At 36.8% G+C, this 13,872-nt stretch overlaps 1 pseudogene; it reads left to right on the top strand.

Annotated features, from left to right (window-relative positions):
- The window catches only part of LOC112672633 (E3 ubiquitin-protein ligase makorin-1-like), a 30,534-nt pseudogene extending 27,399 nt beyond the window's left edge, over window positions 1-3,135 (top strand).
- Window positions 3,136-13,872: the final 10,737 nt, after the last annotated feature.

Here is a 13,872-nt window from a genome sequence, read left to right as displayed (position 1 = left end):
AGAATTTTAAAATGTTAAAAATTAAAATTTCAGGGATCCCTGGGTGGTGCAGCGGTTTGGCGCCTGCCTTTGGCCCAGGGCACGATCCTGGAGACCCGGGATCGAATCCCACATTGGGCTCCTGGTGCATGGAGCCTGCTTCTCCCTCTGCCTGTGTCTCTGCCTCTCTCTCTCTCTGTGACTATCATAAGTAAATAAAAATTTTTTAAAAAATTAAAATTTCAGGGCACCTGAGTGGCTCAGTTTAGTCTTTGCCTTCCCCTCAGGTCATGATCCCAGGATCCTGGGATCAAGCCCTGACTTGGGCTCCTAGCTCAGTGGGGAGCCTGCTTCTCCCTCTCCCTCTGCCCCTCCGCTCATGCTCACTCACTCACTCTCTCTCTCTCTATCTCAAATAAGTAAATAAATAAATCTTTAAAATGTCAAATTTCAATTATAATTTCTCAAATAATAATTTTCCAATATTATGTATTCTTTGCATTCATTGCCTAATCTTACATTATTAAAATATTCTAGAACATACTGCTGGATTAAAATCTTTAGTATTTTCTTTAGGATTTAAAAAACAAATAAGCAAAAAAACCCCTAGCTTTATTGAGGTACAATTGGTATGCCTAAGTAAAGTGTAAAAGTGTGCCTAAAGTGTGCCTAAGTAAAGTGTAAAATCTGATAAGTTTTGACAGATGTACATAACTGTGAAACCATTACCACATCAGCTCAAATACTTCCTCATTCCCATTTGTAATCTTTCCCTCTCTCCATCCCTGCCCATCTCCACACTCCACCCTACACCCTATCCCCAGGCAGTTACTGTTCTGTTTTCTGTCACCATAGATTAGTTTTCATTTTCTAGAATTTTATGTAAGTGAAATCATACAGTATGAACTTTTTTGGGGGGAGGTTAGCTTTGAACATACAAGTCTTTGTATGGACATATGCTTTAATTTCTCTTGGGTACATACCAGGAGTGGAGTGAAATAGTTGGCTCCTGTGGTAGGTGTATTTCAGTTTTAGCATTAAAAAATTTTTTTTAAACCTATAGTGAAGTTGAAAAGATTTTTACAGTGACCTCATTTACACCAACTATAAAATTTTGTCATCAACATTTTATGTACTTGCTTGATGAGACAAATGCAATCATCACTCTGTCCACCTCCCTCTGTCCAATCTCCTTTCTAATTTTTTTTGGATGTGTTACAAAGTAAATCACAAACACCAGTACAATTCACCCTAAATATTTCAGTTAGCAAATCATTAGCCAGTATTCAGTATTTGTTTGCAGTTTTTTCTTGTGATACAAAGTTTACGTCAAATGAAATGTACACAGAAATGTATCTTTGCTGAGTTTTGACAAATATATGCATATGTGCCACCAAGAACCCATATAAAGAAGAGAACATTTCCAGCATCCCAGAAAGTTGCTTACGATTGTGACCAATGATTAGTCAGCATCCACTAAGAACTGAGACTTTTGTACATTGTCGATGAAGATTTAAAGTACTGCAACCGGCTGCAGCTCATTCAGCCCAGGAACCCAGTCCCTTTGTTTTGGTAAAACCACCTTTTTTGAACTGAAGACTTCTTAAGAATTCTTTCTTGGCATCAGCTCCGAGTCCACCACTTCAACCCATACCAAAAGCAAGAAGAAAAACTAGGAGCTAAGGTATTTCATACACGGGGTTTGTAAAGAAGGAGATAACTGTCGCTATTCGCATGACCTCTCTGACAGTCCTTATGGTGTAGTGTGCAAGTATTTTCAGCGAGGATACTGTATTTACGGAGACCCCTGCAGATATGAACATAGCAAGCCATTGAAACAGGAAGAAGTGACTGCTGCAGATCTAACTGCAAAATCATCTCTTGCTGCTTCCTCAAGTCTCTCATCGGGAGTTGGACCAGTTGTTGAAATGAATATTGGCGAATAGAGTCCAGAAATTCAAACTTTGCTACTGTCGGCGCAGGTTCAGAAGACTGGGTGAATGCCATTGAGTTTGTTCCCGGACAGCCCTACTGTGGCCATACTGCCCCTTCCTGCACTGAAGCACCCCCACAGGGCTCTGTGACCAAGGAAGAATCCGAGAAAGAACAGACAGCAGTGGAAACCAAGAAGCAGCTTTGCCCCTATGCTGCAGTGGGAGAGTGCCGGTATGGGGAGAACTGTGTATATCTCCACGGAGACTCGTGTGACATGTGTGGGCTGCAGGTCCTCCATCCAATGGATGCCGCCCAGAGATCACAACATATAAAATCTTGCATTGAGGCCCATGAGAAGGACATGGAGCTCTCATTTGCTGTCCAGCGCAGTAAGGACATGGTGTGTGGGATCTGCATGGAGGTGGTCTATGAGAAAGCCAACTCCAGTGAGCGTCGCTTTGGGATTCTCTCCAACTGCAACCACACTTACTGTCCACACTTACTGCAACCACACTTACTTAGTGCATTCACAAGTGGAGGAGTGCTAAGCAATTTGAGAGCAAAATCATAAAGTCCTGCCCCGAATGCCGGATCACATCTAACTTTGTCATTCCAAGTGAGTACTGGGTGGAGAAAGAAGAGAAGCAGAAACTCATTCAGAAATTCAAGGAGGCAATGAGCAACAAGGCGTGCAGGTATTTTGATGAAGGACGTGGGAGCTGCCCATTTGGAGGGAACTGTTTTTACAAGCATGCGTACCCTGATGGCCCTAGAGAGGAGCCACAGAGACAGAAAGTGGGAACATCAAGCAGATACCGGGCCCAACGAAGGAACCACTTCTGGGAGCTCATTGAGGAAAGAGAGAACAGCAACCCCTTTGACAACGAAGAAGAGGAGGTTGTCACCTTTGAGCTGGGCGAGATGTTGCTTATGCTTTTGGCTGCAAGTGGGGACGACGACCTGACAGACTCTGAAGACGAGTGGGACTTGTTTCATGATGAGCTGGAAGATTTTTATGACTTGGATCTATAGCAGCTTTGCGTGGTGTGTGAACTGGTCTGCTGAGCCTCAGACAGTAGCTGTCCCCTGTGCTGGTGTGGCAGTGCCCGTGTCTCTCCTAGGCAGGCCTATCAACTCCAGGTGCTGTTGTGATTACTTTTACCCAGGGCCTGTCTTCTCAATCCCTCACCTTCCCCCAAGGAGTGTGTTGTTTTTCTCTGTTTAAAAAAAGTTACAAAAATAAACCTTAAAGCTAGTTGTTTTTGTAAAAAAAAAATAAAAATAAAAAATAAAGTACTGCAACCACTCTGGAAAAAGTTCTGGTAGTACCTTATGAGAGGAAACATGCACTCAATTTTATGATCCTGGTATTTAATTCCTAGGCATTTGCCCAAGAGAAATGAAAACGTGGTCCACAGAAAAACTTGTACAAGAACATTCATAGCTCTAATCAGAATAACCCCAAGTTGGAAACAGCCCAGATGTCCATTAATAAGAGAATAAAGTCGCTACAGTTTATTCATACTGTTGAATACTGCTCAGCAGTCAAGAGAACTACTGATACATGTAACAATACAAGTAAACTCAAAAGGCATTGTGATGAATGAAAGAAAGCTTTACACAAAATGATATAAGTAATACTGTGTGATTCTGTTTAGCTGGAATTCTGGAACAGGCAAAAGAATCTGTGATGGGAAACCTGAGAAGAGAGTTTAATTTTTTAAAACAAACAGCCAACTTATTTGCCAAAATTGTTGTATCATTTACCACAACCTTCAGCATTGCATGAGAGTTCCAGTTCCATCACGTCTTTGTCAACACTTGGTATGGTCAGTCTTTTAAATTTAAGCTATTTTAATAGGTATATAGTGGTATTTCATTGTGGTGTTAATTTGCATTTCCATAATCACTAGTGATGTTGAGCATTTATGTATGTGCTTATGTGCCATCCATCTTTGCTGGTGAGGTCTCTAAATATTTTGCCTATTTTTAAAAAGTGGGTTCTTTGTTTTCTTACTGTTGAATTTTGAGAGTTCTTTATATATTCAGCATATAAATCTTTTCTCAGGTACATGCTTTGCAAGTATTTTCTCCCAGTCTGTTCTTATCTTTTTAATTTCTTAACAGTGTCTTTTGCAGAATAACCATTTTTAATTCTGATAAAGTCCAATTTATCATTTTTTCTTTTATGGATTGTGCTTTTGTTGTCATATTTAAGGTATCTTTGCCCAACTCAAGGTCACAAATATATTTTCTTCTAAAAGTTTTATACTTTCACATCTCACATTTAGGTCTATGATCCATTTTGAGTTAATCTTTGTATATGGGGCAAGGTATGGATCAGATGTTGCCATTTTTTGCATAGTTATTTAAGTTTTCCAACATCCTTTGTTGGAAAGACTAGTCTTTGAAGAATTTTTTTCACCCCTCTGCACTTGCCAAAAACTAATGTATGCATTTTTTTCTTAAATTCTCTGTTCTGTTCCATTGATCAATTTATCTGTCTTTAAGCCAATACCACAGTATTTTTATTAAAATCAACATCTTAACAATATTAAATTTTCAAACTTAGGAACATGGTATGTCTCTCCATGTATTTAGTTCTTCTTTAATTTTTTTCTCAATGTTTTATAATTTTCAGAGTACAGGCACTCTACATCTTTTGTCAGACTTATCCCTAAATATTTTTTTAAAAAATTTAAAGTATTTAATTTATTTATTTGAGAGATCACGAACAGAGGGAAGGGCAGAGGGAGAAGCAGGAACCCTCTGAACAGGAAGCCACCCAGTGCCCTAAAATTTTAAATTTTCATTGTTCATTGCAACATGTATAGAAATACAATTGATTTTTTTGTATCGATCTTGTATCCTGCAATGCTGCTAGACTCACTTACTAGTTTCTAGTAACGTTTTTGTAGATTCTGTCAGGTTTTTACATAGACAAAAATGCCATCTTTGATTAACGCTAGTTTTTACTTCTTTCTTAACAATCTGGATGCTTTTAATTTTTTTTTTTTTATTAGCTACTACACTGGCTAGAATCTCCAGTACAATGGTAACTAGAAGTGCTAAGAGTGTCTTGTTTCTGATCTTGGGTGGCAAACATTCTGACCTTCACCACCGAGTTTGATATTAGCTGTACTTTTTCACAGCTACTTTTTAATGTGTTGAGAAAGTTCCCTTGTATTCCTAGTTTGCTGAGAATGGATGTCAAATGCTTTCTCTATGTCTATTGAGATGATCACACAGCTTTTACATTTTTAGTTTGTTAACATGGTGAATTATATTAATTGAATTCTCAATTAAATTATTCTAAAAGTATACTGCTAGATTACAATTTCAATATTTTATTTAGGATTTTAAATCTATATGTTAGATAATTGTATTTTTTGCATATTTTTTTCAGGTTTAAATATCAAAGTTATATCATCTGGTAAAATGAATTGGGCAACATTCCTTCTTTTTCTATGTCCTTGAGCATATAAATTATGTATTCCTCTTTAAGATTGCAAGAAACAATCTGTAAAACAACATGGGACTCTTGATATCTTTGAGGGGTTATTTTTTGACACATTAAAAAGTTTCCCCCTGGGGCACCTGGGTGGCTCAGTCAGTTAAGCGTCAGTCTTCAGCTCAGGTCATGATCCCAGGATTCTGGGATTGAGCCCCACTTCAGGCTCCCTGCTTAGTGGGGAGCCTGTTTCTCCCTGTTCCTCTGCTCCTCTTCCTACCTATTTGCTCAGTTGCTTTCTGTTCTCTATCTCAAATAATACATAAAATCTTTTAAAAAAAAAACCAAAAAGTTTCCCCTGTGATTGCTATCCTGCTAGATTTATCATCTTTTCTGTTTTTATATTTTATATATATATTTAATTGAAGTTCGATTCGCCAACATATAGTATAACAACACCCAGTTCTCATTCTGTCAAGTGCCCCCCTTAGTGCCCGTCACCCTGGCACTCCATCCCCCCACCTGCCTCCCCTTCTACTACCCCTTGTTTGTTTCCCAGTTAGGAGTCTCTCATGTTTTGTCACTCTAATTTTTCCCACTAATTTTCCCTCCTGATTTTCATCTTTTCATCAAAGATTTTATACAATATATCCATACATATTTCCAGAAAATGGTCTATTTAACAGAAATTTAAAAGATTTGTTTGTGTCCCATTTCTCATTCTTTATGGTGTATTTTTCTTCTTCCCTTAATTAAACTTTCCAGAATTAAGTTTTATTGATCTTTAAAAATGAACCATTTCTTAAAATAAATACTTTGAATTGATTAATTTATGCTGTGAGCTGCTACATTGTGTCTTTCCTCACATTTTCCTTTAATTTATTTCTTGGTGCTTTTTATAGCTCCTCAAATAAAGTATATTTATTTATTTGTTTGTTTAATATAAATACGCAACTTCATATTTTTCTCTGAGTACTTTTCTCCACATTTAGATATGTAGTGTTCTATTTATTTCTTAGAGTCTATAACTGCAATTTTACATTCTTTTGTGGCTCACACTATTTAAGATAAATGATTTATCTTTTTGGGTTTTTTCCCTTTGTTACTTATATTGTGGTTAGGAAATGTAGCCTGCACAATCTTTTGGTTTTTGGAATGTGTGGAGAGTTTCTTGACTAGGATGTGATACAATTGAAAATTTATGGGATACAAAGTGTGATATATATATAATTAACACAAGTTTTCAATTATGCTTTTATACATTAACCATGTTTGATTTTGTTAACTAAATCTACTAAGAAGAGAGGTATGTCAAAGCCTCCTATTACGGTTGCAATTTTTGGCTTTTCTCTATTTCTAGCAGCTTTGGTTTTATCTATTTTGATGCTATGTTATATGGTACATGATTACTCATGACTGTATTCTTGGTTGAATTTTCTTTTCTATCCATCTAATGTTACTCCTTTCTGTTTTTTAAAAGTTATTTTTTTCCATTGAATTCTATTTCGCCTAATATTAATGTATTCTGTATGGAGGCAGTTTCTCAGCTGAGCTTCAAATTTGTTTCAGACATTTTTAGATGAGTGTGACTAACCAGTGCCATTTATTCTGCCACAATGTCTTCTGGTCTGTGCATGGCACTCTTCCTTGATTTCAAACAATAATATAAAATGTTCCCTTTTGCATTTTCTTGATTATCCAACAGGAATTGGTAAGTGGGTGGTGCTCTGATTCCCATCTTGGACTAGAAGTTCCAGCTTCCAGGATTGACTTCTTTTTGTGCAGCTCATCCTCCACACGGATCCTTAGGCATCTTTCTAAAATGCAAATATGATCCAGTCTCTCCCTACAGCGTTTAATCATTCAATGTCCTTCTTTGTATACAGTGTACTACTCTTGGTCACTAAGCTCAATGACATTCTAGCCATCTTGAATACATAATCCTTTCCTGATGCCTACCATTCGCACAGCCTCCTCTCTGCTGGAGTGCCTTATGACCTTTTCTCCAGCTTAAAAAATGAAGTCTTAACTCCCATCCATCCTTGGTCCAGCTTAAATATATCTGTGAGATGAAACCCCCTCACTTCCCTCTGGCATAGTAAGTTTCTTCCTTTTCTGTGTTCTCATATTATGTAGCTTTTGCCTCTGCAGTAATGGTTAAGAGAGAGGGCTCATGAATTAAATTCTTCTTAAACTAGTAATATGACCTTTGGGGGAGTTAACCTTGTCAAAACCCCACTTCATAGGGTTATAAGGATTAAATTAATTAAATGCATGTAATAAGGATTAAATGAATTGAATACATGTAAAGGGTCATACATTATCTGGCACATAGTAGATACATAGTAAATGTTAGCTTCACTTATTCTGAATTTTAATCTATCTGCTTATATTTTTATGTCCTTCATTGTCCTATGAGTCCCTCCATGGTAAAGAGGCTCTGTCTTATCTTTGCATCCTCCACTGTCTGGCACTGTGCCATAATAATAATCATTGGTTAAATGAATGAGTACTCCCCTACATACTACAGTTCTGTGTGTGGGGAAGCAATCTTTTACCACATAAAACTCCCCTAATTACACCTCAGTGAATGTTCAAGTCTTGAATAAGTAAGAGCTGACATTGTTTTTTTTTTTTTTTAAATTGCAGTATACTTTAAAAGATCTGTAGTTTTCCCGGAATTTAGCAGTTTGAATTTAGATTTGCTGTCCTCAAAACAGCTGGAAATGTTTATTTTCCGTTTTAAACATGTAATTTATGATAAAACACACAATTAAATACTTGGAGAAATGCAACATGGCTTATTTAGCTATTGGCATGAATAAATCTGGCACTTCATAATAATATATCAATAGTAGAGAAAAGAGCTTTTTGATGAAAAGTGGTATTTTGATAAAAACTGTAAGTAAATATGCAGTTCCTCCTATACAAAGATAAACCACTGGCAATTTAGTTTCACTGATTTTTAAAATGGTGGTGATGGGTTTAGGATAAGTTGCCTATACTCTTATATCCATATTCAAAATAATGAAGATAATTATAATAGGAACAATAGCTGCTGTGGACCAAATGCTACTACATGTCAAGAGATTTAGCTAGTATTTTACATTTGTTAATCTTATCAAAACAGCCCAGAAAGGCACATATTTTATTTCTGTTTAACAGAGAAGGGAATGGAGGCTGAGCAGGTATATTAATTTCTTGTGGCTGCTGTAACAAACTACCATAAAGTTGTGGCTTAATACGACAAAGATTTATTCTCTCACAGTTCTGGAAGCCAGAAGCCTGCAATCTAGATGTCAGTAGAGCTGGTTCCTTCAGAGCCTTCAGGGGAGCATCCATTCCTTGCCTCTTCAGCTTCTGGTGGCCATTGTATTCTTTGTCCTGTGGTCCTATCACTCCAATCCCCTCCTCCATCTTCATATAGCTTTCTCCTCAGTGTGTGTGGTATCTACATTCCCTGACTCTTTTTTTTTTTTTTTCCCTGACTCTTTTTTATAAGGACATTTGTGATGGCATTCAGGACCCACCTGGATAATCAGGATAATCTCACTTCAAGATCCTTAATTAATCATACCTGCAAAAAGTTTGCTGTATAATAAGTTAACATTCATGGGTTCCAGGATTAGGAAGCCTAATGCCTTCGGAGCCATTATCAGCCCATCACAGTAGGGTTAAATAACTTGACCAAAATCTATAACTAGTAAGTGGCAGTTGTGTGAGCTGAACCCTGATCTCTCTGACTTCAGAATTTGTACTCTGCACTATCCCACAAAGATAGTGGTCTTGTCAGGAAACTTCAGTGAGCTGGCAGATAGAAGGATTCCAGAAGTGAGGATTCACCCTAGCAGGCAGGAAGGCAGTATAGTAATCTAACCTCTCTCAGCTCCAGTTTCTTTATTTAAAATGGTGCCAGAGCACCTGGATGCCTCAGTTGGTTGAGCCTCTGGCTCTTGATTTCAGCTCAGGTCGTGATCTCAGGGTGGTGGGATTAAGCCCTCCATGGGGCTTCATGCTTAGCCTGCTGGAGATTCTCCCTCTCTCTCTCTCTGCCCTCCTCCCACTCATGCATGCTTGCTCTCTTTCTAAAATAAACAAATAGGGGGATCCCTGGGTGGCTCAGAGGTTTAGCGCCTGCCTTTGGCCTAGGGCGCGATCCTGGAGTCCCGGGATCGAGTCTCTCTCTCTCTATCATGAATAGATAAAAATAAATAAATCTTAAAAAAATAAAAAATAAAATAAATAAATCTTCAAAAATATAAATAAATGAAATAATAAAATAAAATGGTGCCTTTTCAGAACAAGGTGGGGGACCACGGTTTTAGTACAGATGACTGCAGCACAGGAAGAGGGCCAGGCCCTGTGAGAAGACCTTAGAGAAGGGTCTCCACGAAGGAGCCAAGAGTTAGGAAAGCTGGATGGGACTCTTACTTTCAGCAGAGAGGCAGCATTTAGCATCCTGGAGGACTGGGAGGACCAAGAGAAGCACCTGTGATTATGCTGGGAGTGATAACACTGATGATTTTTTCTGTGTTCCTATTTTTTGTTTTCTACAGGGAACTGTTTTGGCCCTAAGGCCAGAAGGACTTTGTAGGCCTGAAGAAAAATTCTGTTGGGAACAAAGGCATTATGATTCTTTCCCAAGGCCTGGTTCTGACTATGAATTAAGCCAATGACCCTGAAACAGAATTTTTTCTGCTTGAATCGAAGAAGGCTCCATATATCCTAAATGGTGTCTTATGGCTTGCTTGTCATCTTGCTCTATCCAGCAGGCTGACATTATAAACACCCACAAATTGAGGTTCTTTTGAATGTTTTAAAGTCATCAATGTCGCAACTACCAGATAAACTGTTGAAAAAAATTCCACATTGTGAAGAAAGTGAAAATATTTCAAATTATTTAAGCACTATGTAGACAGAAGTATTCAAAGGGAAATGCCACAACTTGAAAAGTCACTGTTGTCAACCTCAGATAATGTCAACTTTAAATCATGGAACGTTAAAAAAAATAAAGCCCAAAAAAGGCATATACACTGCATATAAAATAATAGTGCCACAAAAACATTCCCTGCCCCCCAACAGGAATGGAAAAGTCCCCATTGAGTGGGAAGTCACGATTGCAGCACTGAGGGAGAAAAGCAGGGAGGAAATTTTTCTTCTTTCTCTTGTCATTTTGGATCAATCATTCCTGTTTAGGATGCTTTCACCCTCCAGACCTAAAGACACTTGAGAAAATTTTGTATAGAGTTTTTACCATCTGAAGGCTTTATCAAAGAGCATATATAAAAACAAAAACTTGTGGACAGTTATAAGCTTTTCATATTAAAGCCTTTGCAAAATAGTTTAAACCTTTGGATAAAAAAAAAACAAAAAAACCTTTGGATAATTCATAGACATATCTTTTCCCCCATGGTTTATTATGAAAGCTTTAAAACATACGGAAAAGTCAAAAGAACTCTATAGTGAACATGCATATACCCACCATCTTGATCAAGGGTCAGCAAACTATAGACCTTGGGCCAAATCCAGTTGCTTGCCTGTTTTTGTAAATAAAGTTTCATTGGAACACAGTGATGCCCATTAGTCTATGAACTGTTTCTGACTGTTTTTGCACTATATTATAAGAGCTGAGTAGCTGCAAGGGAGATCACAAAGCCTAGAGTATTTACTACATGACCCTTTACAGAAAAAGTTTGTGAACCTTTGATTTAAATGATATCGATGTAATAGGCTGCTGTATTTGCATTGTCATATATCAATCCATTATAAACTTACTGTTCACAGGAGGAAAAAGAAAACCAAAATAGTCACTGGTGGTCAGATTCATTTATTAATCAGTTAAGGATTAGTATTAAAATTTCCAAAGGGAAAAAAAGTAATTTAAAAAGGAAAAAAATCACTTAACTTCACTATTTAGAATTATAATTAGGCTTATTATAAGCCCTTAGGTAGATAAAGTTTGTTACAATGTTAGATACAAAAATAAGATTAAGTGAACTTATGAATTATACTTTATTTCTGCTTAATCATATTGACTTACGTAGGTTTTGATGTGTCCAAATCTAGTAGTAGGCAGCTTTTATCAAGGTAGTCTTTATATTCTTAGAGACAAACTTCTTCAATACAATTGAGTAAAAGCTAATTTTTCACTCTTTAATAGTAGAAATATATATTTGTAGTTAGTTGTTAACGAAATTGTGCGTGGTTAGGGTTGTTACCATTTGTTCATTAAAGTCTATAAGAATTACTTATTGAGTCTTTTCTGTACCTTAGAGTTCTAGGTACTTTGTGGGATGTGAAGATGTATCAAAGATTCTGTCCTCAATAACTCAAAAAGACATCTGCATCCCCATGTTCATAGTAGTCTTATTTACAACAGCCAAGACATAGAAATAACCTAAATGTCCACTGATGGATAAATGAAGAAAGAAATTGTGGTGTAGGGTACCTGGGTGGCTCAGTCGGTTAAGCATCTGCCTTCAGCTCAGGTCATGATCCCAGGGTCCTGGGATGGAGTCCTACATCTGGCTCCCTGCTCGATAAGGAGTCTGCTTCTTCCTCCTTTGCCTCTGCCCCTCTCCCCTGCTCTTCTCCATGCGTGCTCTCTCTCTCTCAAATAAATAAATAAAATCTTTTAAAAAATTTAAAAATGTAGTGTATATATTTATATAATGTAATATTATTCAGCCATAAAAAACAAGGAAATCCTACTATTTGTGGCAAGATGGATGGAGGATATTATGTTAAGTGAAATAGGTTAGACAAAGAAAGACAAATACTGTATGATTCTCACTTATACGTGGAATCTAAACCTCCCTGCCTCCAAACCAAAAAAGACCAAAATCATATAGAAAAAGAGATCAGATTTGTGGTTACTAGAGGCAGGGGGTGAGTGATGGGACAATTGGAGGAAGGTGATCAAAAGGTACCAACTTCCAGCCACAAGATAAATAGTACTAGGGATGTCATGAACAACATGATGACTACAGTCAACTGTACTGGATGATATATAGGAAAGAAGTTAAGAGAGTAGATCCTAAGAGTTCTTGTCACAAGGAGAAATATTTTTCTTTTCTCTTTATTGTATTTATATGAGAAAATGGATGTTAACTAAGCCTATTGTGGTAATCATTTCACAACATATGTGTGTCAAACCACTATGTGGCACGTCTGAAACTTACACAGTATGCCAATGTATGACAATCATTTCTCAATAAAGCTGGAAATAAAATATTGTGTCCTCAAAGCATATGGCTGAGTATAGGAGACAGGATATGGGCACAACTATTATAAGATGGAACGGAGAATGTTTGATGTTATAAGAGTACTGAACAGAGGAGGGCAAGATTTGGCAGATGTTTCTTTTGATAAGGTGGAATCCTAAAGGAAAGAGCATTTGATTTGGACCTTTATCGACTGATGACATTTGGATGTGTAGAGAAGGGCACTCTCTGAAAGGCAAGGTTGAGAGATTGTATGAAAGCACCAAACTGAATTCAGCTTCTGATGGGATATACAAAGCTTGTGAAATTTAGATACACTTGTGAACCCATACAGGGTTTTCATTATCATTGGCTCCTAATGATTTGCAATCAATGGCCAACTTTTAGTAAAACAAGCAATAATCTTATGAAATTGTGGTTTACTAGAGGATAGTTGCTAATCATTCTCTTTTTGTTAGCAAATTAGTCAGCTAGGTTTTTGGCGATGATACAATTTAAACAATCATTTCCCACGTAATACATGGGCTTAGATGAATTAATGCAACTTCCCAGTCAAGACATTTCTATGAATATATCTTAAGAAAATAATAAAAAAACATGGACAAATACTTAAATGTGATGATAATCATAGTATTATTTATATAAAACATTGGGGAAATGTCCAGTATAAAGCATAATTAAATATTCAATATAGAGTAATTGTTAAATAAATTATAGTACTGCAGGGTCCTAAAAATTATAATATCCAGGTCCTAAAAATTAGTTCTTTAAAATGAACTTTTAAATCCAGGTCCTAAAAATTAGTTCTTTAAAATGAACTTTTATTTCATTTTATAATATCCAGGTCCTAAAAATTAGTTCTTTAAAATGAACTTTTAATCATACAGGAAATGGTAATTATCTAATATTTCAAGATAAAAATCATACAAAAAAGGCAGTTCATAAAATCTCACATACAACATGTATCCAATTTTGGATCAACTATTTACTTTTAGCAAAGTAATTTAGGCTGAAGAAATGAGCCAAAGTGATTTGGGGAATGGAAACACTGTTTTCTTTAAAGTTTATTTACTTCTTATGTAATCTTTACAGCCAACGTGGGGCTTGAACTCAGAACCTTGAGATCAAGAGTCACATGCTCCTCTGACTGAGCCAGCCAGGTGCCTCAGAAACACCATTTTCTGATAATAATTTTGCTAAGACAATGCATGCTTTCTATTTAATAGGAAAATTTATAAAATTATTTTTTTCCTGGGTTCTGGTAACTTGGCTCGGCTTGGATAA

The sequence above is a fragment of the Canis lupus genome, chromosome 28 (assembly GCF_003254725.2).
Source record: "Canis lupus dingo isolate Sandy chromosome 28, ASM325472v2, whole genome shotgun sequence".
In the NCBI taxonomy this organism is placed as follows: Eukaryota; Metazoa; Chordata; class Mammalia; order Carnivora; family Canidae; genus Canis; species Canis lupus.
Note: the sequence above shows the minus strand (reverse complement) of the source record. Positions and strands in the feature narration are given on the sequence as shown.